We start from the raw sequence: 9557 nt of genomic DNA, 5'->3' as shown, positions 1-9557 counted from the left end.
ACTTGCCACCTGAGAAGAGACCAATACTCACCTCGCTATAACTTCCTTTCAGGTGGTGGTAGAGAGTGATGAGGTCTCCCCTCAGTCTTCTTTTCTCCAGACTAAACAGCTCCACTTTTCTCAGCTACTCCTCGAATGTCTTCTTTTCTAGACCCTTCACCAGCTTTGTTGCTCTTCTCTGAACATTCCAGTAACTCAGTATCTTTCTTGTAGCCAGGAGCCCTAAATTAACCCAATATTGGAGGTGTGGTGTCACCAGTGCTAAGTACTGAGGGACAATTGCTTCCTTAGTCTTGCTGGCCATGGTACTTGTGATGAAGGCAAGGATGCCATTGGCCTTCTTGGCCACCTGGGCACACTGCTTGTTCATGTTCGAAGGTCTGTAGATCAGAACTACCCCCAGGTCCTTTTCTGCTAGGCAACTTTACAGCCACTCTTCCCCAAGCCTATACCACTGCATGGGGTTGTTACAACTAAAGTGCAGCACCTGGCATTTAGCCTCGTTGAATGCCAATACAATTGGATGCAGCCCATGGATCTAACCTATTTAGATCACTCTGCAAAGCCTTCCTACCTTCAAGCAGATCAATACTCTCACCCAACTTAAATGTCCTCTGAAAACATACTGAGGGGGCACTTGATCCCCTCATCAAGGTCATTGATAAAAATATCAAACAAAATTGACCCCAGTACTGAGCCCTGGGGACCACCAACAGATTTCAATCCATTCCCAATGACCCTTTGGGCTCAGCCACACAGCCAGTTTTTCACCTATTGGAAAACACATCCATCCAAGCCATGAACAGCCAGTATCTCTAGGAAAACACTGTGCAAAACAGTGGCAAATGCTTTGTGAATGTCCAAGTAAACAATATCCACAGCCTTTCCCTTGTCTGCTAAGCAAGTTATCTTCTTGTAGAAGGAAAACAGATTAGTCAATCAGAAGTGCCTTTCACAAACCCACGCTGACTGGTCTGATAATCCTACTATCATACAGTTTGGGGTCCGTAAGAAGTTGCTTTATCTTTGTCAGATTATTCCCCAACCTGTGAAGTAAATAGTTTCAGTTCATATGTTCTCATCCACACTGAGGCAACAATGATTGCTATGATTTTCAAGTTTCTAATCATTGGTTAATTATTCAGATTACCTTGAAAGATTGAAGTGTTATTTGTGCTCTTCTAAATTATCATAGCAACTGCAGGTTTGAAAGTGTGTTTGTATACGGAGTCATGTGAACTTCAAGTGACTATTGCTTTAGAAAGTGTCTGTTGGTCGCTTGTGAGGAACATCACTTTTACCAAACTGATAGAACATCAGTACTTCATAGCAGGGCTTTGTATTTTCTCCTCTGTTCAGACATTAGTAGGTTTTAAAAGACTGGATTTTCTTGCTCTACCACTACCTAACTCTGTGAAACTAGCTGTGTACAATCTTAAATCCTCTGTAAATATAGCTTAGCTCAGTGGGACTAATAAATTCACATCTATTGTCAGATGTAATGTGCTTGAAGTTCAGGCATGCTATTAAATGCAATGCAACTTCAACCAGGATTTCACTTCTGAGGGCATAAAGACACAGCACCTTGTTAAGATATTTCCAATATACTATTAGGTAATTGAGATCTCCATCTCTGCTTGTTTGCATGCTGATGAGATTAATTTGAACATCTGCAATTAGTTCATTAAAAGACAGAAGTTTTACCTTGCTTCTTTCTCTTTTATTTTTTAATGTGGTCTGAAAGCACTCTTACTGGTAAGCTCCATATAAACTGAGATATGCTATGATAATATCTCTGGAGTTATTCTCATATAATACTTGGTTTTAAATCATTCTCCATTTCAATGAGGCTTTCATGTCTGATGTCAAGGTATGCTCTGTGCAAAGGTGATAGGTGATAAAGCTCATCCCAATGAATATAGTATTTTACAGAATCACAGAATTTCTAGGTTGGAAGAGACCTCAAGATCATCGAGTCCAACCTCTGGCCTAACGCTAACAGTCCCCACTAAACCATATCCCTAAGCTCTACACCTAAACGTCTTTTGAAGACTTCCAGGGATGGTGACTCCACCACTTCCCTGGGCAGCCTGTTCCAGTGTCCAACAACCCTTTCGGTAAAGAAGTTCTTCCTAACATCTAACCTAAAACTCCCCTGGCGCAACTTAAGCCCATTCCCCCTCGTCCTGTCACCAGGCACGTGGGAGAACAGACCAACCCCCACCTCGCTACAGCCTCCCTTGAGGTACCTATAGAGAGCGATAAGGTCGCCCCTGAGCCTCCTCTTCTCCAGGCTGAATAAGCCCAGCTCCCTCAGCCGCTCCTCGTAGGACTTGTTCTCCAGGCCCCTCACCAGCTTCATCGCCCTTCTCTGCACCCGCTCAAGCACCTCCATGTCCTTCTTGTAGCGAGGGGCCCAAAACTGAACACAGTACTCGAGGTGCGGCCTCACCAGAGCTGAGTACAGGGGGACGATCACCTCCCTAGCCCTGCTGGTCACACTGTTTCTGATACAAGCCAGGATGCCGTTGGCCTTCTTGGCCACCTGAGCACACTGCTGGCTCATATTCAGCCGACTATCCACCATCACTCCCAGGTCCTTCTCTGCCTGGCAGCTCTCCAACCATTCCTCTCCCAGCCTGTAGCTCTGCTTGGGGTTATTGCGCCCCAGGTGCAGGACCCAGCACTTGGCCTTGTTGAACTTCATGCAGTTGACCTCAGCCCATCGGTGCAGCCTATCCAGATCCTCCTGCAGAGCTTTCCTACCCTCAAGCAGATCGACACACGCACCTAACTTGGTGTCATCTGCGAACTTACTGAGGGTGCACTTGATGCCCTCGTCCAGATCATCAATGAAGATATTAAAGAGGACTGGCCCCAGCACCGAGCCCTGGGGGACGCCACTAGTGACTGGCCTCCAACTGGACTTGGCTCCATTCACCACGACTCTTTGGGCCTGGCTATCCAGCCAGTTTCTAACACAATGAAGTGTGCGCCAGTCCAAGCCAAGAGCAGCCAGTTTCTTGAGGAGAATGCTGTGGGAAATGGTGTCAAAAGCCTTGCTGAAGTCAAGGTAGACCACATCCACAGCCTTTCCCTCATCCACCCAGCACGTCACTTTGTCATAGAAGGAGATCAGGTTCGTCAAGCAGGACCTGCCTTTCATAAACCCATGCTGACTGGGCCTGATCGCCTGCTTGTCCTGCAAGTGCCACGTGATGACACTCAAGATAATCTGCTCCATGAGCTTCCCTGACACTGAGGTCAAACTGACAGGCCTGTAGTTCCCCGGGTCTGCCCTCCAGCCCTTCTTGTAGATGGGCATCACATTTGCTAGCCGCCAGTCAACTGGGACCTCCCCCAATCGCCAGGACTGCTGATAAATGATGGACAGTGGCTTGGCCAGCTCCTCTGCCAGTTCTCTCAGTACCGTTGGGTGGATCCCATCCGGCCCCATCGACTTGTGCACATCCAAGTGCCGTAGCAGGTCACCAACCTGTTCTTCATGGATAGTGAGGGCCACATCCTGCTCCCCATCCCCTTCCACCAGCTCAGGGTACTGGGTATCCAGAGAACAACCGGTATTGCCGCTAAAGACTGAGGCAAAGAAGGCATTGAGCACCTCCGCCTTTTCCTCATCTTTTGTAACTAGGTTTCCCCCCGCATCCAGTAAAGGATGGAGATTCTCCTTAGTCCTCCTTTTTGTGTTGATGTATTTATAGAAACGTTTTTTGTTATCTTTAACGGCAGTAGCCAGATTGAGCTCCAGATGAGCTTTGGCCTTCCTAATTTTGTCCCTGCACAGCCTCGCAACATCCTTAAAGTCCTCCCTAGTGGCCTGCCCACTTTTCCAAAGATTATAAACCCTCTTTTTTCTCCTAAGATCAAGCCACAATTCTCTGTTGAGCCAGGCTGGTCTTCTTCCCCGCCAGCTCGTCTTTGGGCACGTGGGGACAGACCGTTCCTGCGCCAATAAGATTTCCCTCTTGAAGAGCACCCAGCCTTCCTGGACCCCTCTGCCCTTCAGAACCGCCTCCCAAGGGACTCCACCAACTAGTGTCCTGAGCAGCTCAAAGTCAGCCCTCCGAAAGTCCAATACAGCAGTTTTACTGGTCCCCTTCCTGGCCTCGCCTAGAATAGTGAACTCCACCATTTCGTGGTCACTCTGCCCAAGACAGCTCCCGACAATCACATCCTCCACCAGTCCTTCTCTGTTTGTGAAGAGAAGGTCTAGCAGGGCACCACCCCTGGTAGGTTCACTAACCAGCTGCGTCAGGAAGCTATCTTCCACGCTCTCCAGAAACCTCCTAGACTGCTTTCTCAGGGCTGTGTTGTGCTTCCAGGATATGTCAGGGAAGTTGAAGTCCCCCATGAGAACAAGCGCTGAAGATTTCGCAACTTCTGTCAGCTGCCTGTAGAATTCCTCATCCGTCTCCTCATCCTGGTTCTATAGCAGACCCCGACCAGGACACTAGCCTTGTTGTCCCTGCTGAACCTAACCCAAAGGGACTCGACCTTGTCATTCCCAGCCTCGAGTTCTACAACCTCGAAAGACTCTCTAATATAGAGAGCCACACCACCACCCCTTCTGTGCTGCCTGTCCCTTCTGAAGAGCTTATAGTCAGGCATTGCAGCACTCCAGTCATGAGACTGGTCCCACCACGTCTCCGTGATGGCAACCAAGTCATAGCCTGCCTGCTGCACGATGGCTTCCAGCTCCTCCTGTTTGTTACCCATGTTACGTGCATTGGTGTAGATGCACTTCAGCTGGGCCATTGCCTTATCCTCCGGCCTTGCCATCGTTCCCCCTGGCACAGCCCCAACAATCCTAGCTTCAGCCCCATCCCCCTTCCTACCTAGTTTAAAGCCCTCTCAATGAGCCCTGCCAGCTCCTGGCCCAGGATCCTTTTTCCCCTAAAAGATAGGGACCCGTCTGCGGCCATCAGGCCAGGTGCCGAGTAAAGTGCCCTATGATTGAAAAACCCAAGATTTCTGCATTGGCACCAGCCCCGGAGCCACGTGTTTAACAGGTGGGCTTTCCGTGTCCTCTCTGTACCCCTCCCTGCCACCGTAGGGATGGATGAAAACACCACCTGCACTCCTGCTCCATCCACTAACCGACCCAGCCCCCTAAAGTCTCGTTTGATAGCCTTCAGGCTTCTCTCTTCAATGTTGTCACTGCCCGCCTGGACTATCAAAAGAGGATAATAGTCAGAGGGGCGTACCAGGTTGGGAAGCTTCCTGGCAACGTCCCTGACCCTGGCCCCAGGGAGGCAGCAGACTTCCCTACGGGTAGGGTCAGGCCGACAAATAGGGCCCTCTGTTCCCCTAAGAAGAGAGTCTCCAACAACAATAACCCTCCTGTCTTTCTTGATGGAGGCAGTCCTGAGGCGTGGAGTCGACCTCCTCGCCCTAGGCATCCTCCTGGGAACACTTGCTACCTCTTCCTCAGCTACTGGTCTGTCGAGCTCCAGGGCCTCGAACCTGTTGTGTAAGGGCACCTGGGAATGCGGGGCCGGAAGGGGAGGGCGTCACCTGCGATGTCGAGCAGGGACCTGTTTCCATTCCTCCTCAACTCCCAGATCCCCTCCCTCTGCCCGACGGCTACAGGGCAGGGGGTCCACCCCCATTTGAGGAGTCTCACCTCGGTACCTCCCTTTGAGGCCCTGCAGGGAGTAGCTCCACAAGTCTATCTCTCGCTCACACTCCCTGATGGCCCTCAACCTCTCCACCTCCTCCTTGAGCTCCGCCACCATGCGGACCAGGTCATCCACCTGCTCACACCTCACGCACGCAGTTTCTCTGCCTCCCACCGATGGCAGGAACAGGCTCAGACACTCCCTGCACCCAGTGACCTGAGCTGCTGTATTTTTGAATGGGTAGTCGGTCTGGGTGTGTACTGTCTTTCTGGAGAGCACACTGTGCCTGGTGGAAACCATTGCAGCCTAGCTAACAGGAGGCTGTCATTACAGGGGGTGTTTGTATGGGAGGGGGAAAGCGCTCTGCCCTGCCTGTGCGAACTGCTGTGCTAACCGCCGCACCACTCCCTTCTGACGCGCCATGCCCTGTTTGCCCGCCCTGTTCGCCGTGCTCCCTAGGGGCTGCTTTTGAATGGTTGGGGAGGGGGCGCTGCTGGCTCCGCCTTCGCCTCATCAGCCTCCCTCACGAGGGCTGCTGGGTCCTGGCGGCTCCCTCAAGTAGGCTCGATGCCGGAAAAAATTAGCCCTGCCTGGCCCGATCCCCCGCTCCGCTGCAGAACGCGTCTGCCCCGGAGCCGATCGCCTTTTTATTTTCTAACGCTCTTAATGACTAGAGTTTGTACCCTATATAAATTTCAGATCTCCTGAGCTGTAGTAGATCTAGTACTTTTTAGTTGAGAGGAACCTCAAAAGAAAGTTTTGCAGTAGGTGTGTGCAATTTATTTGTGTTTTTCTGTAGAAAGTAACAGAATTTTAAAAGAATTTTCTACCAAAGAACAATGTAGGTTATTCATTTTCAAGTAAATACTAAAAGAGGAGAATGCTCAGCTGTAAAACAGTAAAGGCTTCTTTTCTTCCATAAATATCTTGTAATTTCTACTATACATCCCTTTTTGTGCCCTGTGTAGGTTGTCACATGTCATCTCTGGAAGATCTGGGGTGGCCAGGTAAGTCCTGGTTCAGGACACTCATGCAGACCCAGGGCAGCTTGGAAACCTGGTAACACATTTAGGCCTTAGTTAAAACTAGCATAACTTTCCACATATCACAACAGGCTGTTACATGCTATAACAAGTTTCTACGAGTTGTTACTTCATGCTACCATTGTACTTGGTCATTAAGACCGGATGGCAAACAAACATTTTAAAGAGCTTTAAAAATTCTACTGGGGCTGAACCCGCCATCCCTTCCTGCTCTAAAGTCTCCCATAGAGAAGGTCTCTTAGGTTTGTTCCTTGTCCTGTTCTACCTCATGAATAAGCTCATTGTAGTGTTTTCCATATAGCAATTCACAGATGCTACAATTCTTTAGGTTTGGAAACTGAAACTTCTTTTGATTTCATGAACATTTCTTTCATTAAATTTGTTGTCATAAAAGACATCATTTTAAAAGAGCTACTTGAAGAAGGGCAGTATGGGAAAGAACTCCCGGGTATGTGTGCAGTTAATTCATCCATGCTGAAAGTCTATTGTGATGAACTCAACAAGACCAGATGCATACTGCTTTCATTCTACGTTTTGAGATATGCCCAGAGAGAATTGTAATTGCTGGAGTTCACTGGGTACATGTGGGTTAGTCAAAGAACAATCTGGTTAAAAGCTGTTATTTCCCAATTCTGCACATTTTGAATTTATCTGTAACATATACAGACAAAGAATTTAATTGCTGGAAGAAAATCGAACTGTGTATCAAACTACACAAGATCTGAAATAAATAATTGCAAATCAATCCCTTTTCCTACTTCAGACAGACAATATATCCATTTAAAAAATGGCAGCTGGTTCAATTTTAAGGGGAAATGATGTTAATGATGTTTGTATACTGCCAAGTATTGATGTGGGAAAGGCTAACTAAGCATTTTTCGTGATCAGTTCAGAATTATTCAAATAACACTTCATGCTTGCTTGTCTAGGGGATCTCATCTTGCTGTGGTCTGCTATGGAGTGCCAGGGTACAGTAAACTTGACAGATAGCCAATTTATACTGGTTCTTTCTACTGCTTTTGCTGCTCTTACATATAACAGGACAACGCATGGCAGATGAAACACACAGGAAGAAATGCTCACTTCTGCATACAGCACAGCTAGGGTTGTTGCTGCATCTTCAAACTATAACATTACAAATCATTGGGGTAAAATTTTCAGGCATTGGTATCTTTAAGTATTGTATGCGACGTTTGCTCTTTTACATTCAATATACCTTTACTTTTATTCCCTTGCAGTTGCTGGGAATCCTTCACTGGCCAAGGGATAGGTCTTGTATACAACAGTAGCAGTGAGGAACGAGGAAGACAGGCTTTCTTCACCCCTTCTATTGTGAACCAGGGTTGGGTTTGGCTCATGTGCCCTTGAGGCTGGGCCCATGGCGGGGCAGGACCCATGGCCAGGCAGGGCAGGGCCGTGGGGAGCTGGAGCCTGGGTCTGCAATGGTCTCACTGGAGAAGGGGCTGGCAGCCCTGGGCTGATGTGGGGACCCAGGCCTGGGCAGGTGGGGGAGCCCCAGAGGGCTGCCAAGGGGCAGTCAGGGCTGGGGGTACCCTCATGGCCCCGAGAACATGGTGCAGCTATCAAGGGGAGAATCAATGTGAAGGCTGTGGCTGTGAAGAGGAAACATTCATGCTCGATACTACAGAATAGAGGAAACCAGGAACATGTGTGGTGTCCTTCCTTTTGAGGCACCGTGTGCTTGTGTTTACCAGAAGCACTGTGTTTACATAGGGCTTGCAAAAGATTCAGGTAGCTTTTTGTTTCTGCCAGCCACACCCCGCGTCTTTACATAGTGGCACTAACTTTATCCAGTTCACGGGTGAAAGGACATTCATCAGCCTCAGAAGAGAAGCACTTAGGCTGTGGGACAGCCTCATGCATGACACAAGTAAGGAGCTTCCACAGGAGACACCTCACCCTTTGAAGGCAACAGAACAGGCTTTGTGCCCTGCGCTGAGCAAGGCAGTTGCTGGGATAACATTTTCAAAATTTCAAAATGCTGGCACTGAGGTGACAGATCCCCTTTGACTGTGGCTGGAGAAGGAATTAAAGTCATTATAGTTTGAGGTCATTAAAAGTCATTTATACTCTTGAAAATGCAATGCTGACTCCACAATTACCTGGCCAGCACACAGGGATGAGGGAGGCCATGGATGGGCTAGCAGATTTCTTCTTCCTCAACACCTAACTCAGAGGCTGGTGAACAGATTTAGCACCTCTGCCTCAGACACTACTCAGACATAGTGTAGGATGGAAAGTTAGGATCACTGGACCCAGAGAACAGCCACTCGTAAAACCAGCAAAGCATGTCCATTTGGCTTTTAATTGACTCCCTAGTGTATGAATTATGAGATTTTTGTGTCTTTTCCTTAAAACAATGCAAAGAGAAAAGAGAGAAGGAAAAGAAAAAAAAATAACCCCAAAGCTATATACAATCGGATAAGGAAAGGTGCCAGAAAGTATTAATATCAATGAGGAAACTCACCATATTTATACCATCAGGCTATTTCATTTTGTGCTATGCACATTTCTATGATTATTATTATTACTGCTGTTGTTATTATACTTTCCCAGGAATCCATTTCAGATACTGATATTCTGTGCCAGATGTGAATATGGTTTTCACTGTGTCAGTACGGGGTATTTTGTAATTATAACATCTATATTCAGTGTTACCAACACACACTGGAATAGATTTCTTGCTCTTCTGTACATTCAGACCTTCCTCCAATGTGTTTGTGCTGTTCCACTAACAAGAGCATCAGCAAACTACGCCTGTGCTGAATCTCTCCAGCTTAACTTCCACGCAAATCCTGTGTGGTGTAAGAAACTGTATGTGCTCTTCCTCCCTTTTGTCACCTGTTAAGGTTTT

The sequence above is a fragment of the Aythya ferina genome, assembly GCF_964211825.1.
Source record: "Aythya ferina genome assembly, chromosome: 1".
Classification (NCBI taxonomy): domain Eukaryota; kingdom Metazoa; phylum Chordata; class Aves; order Anseriformes; family Anatidae; genus Aythya; species Aythya ferina.
This window is presented reverse-complemented; position numbering follows the sequence as displayed.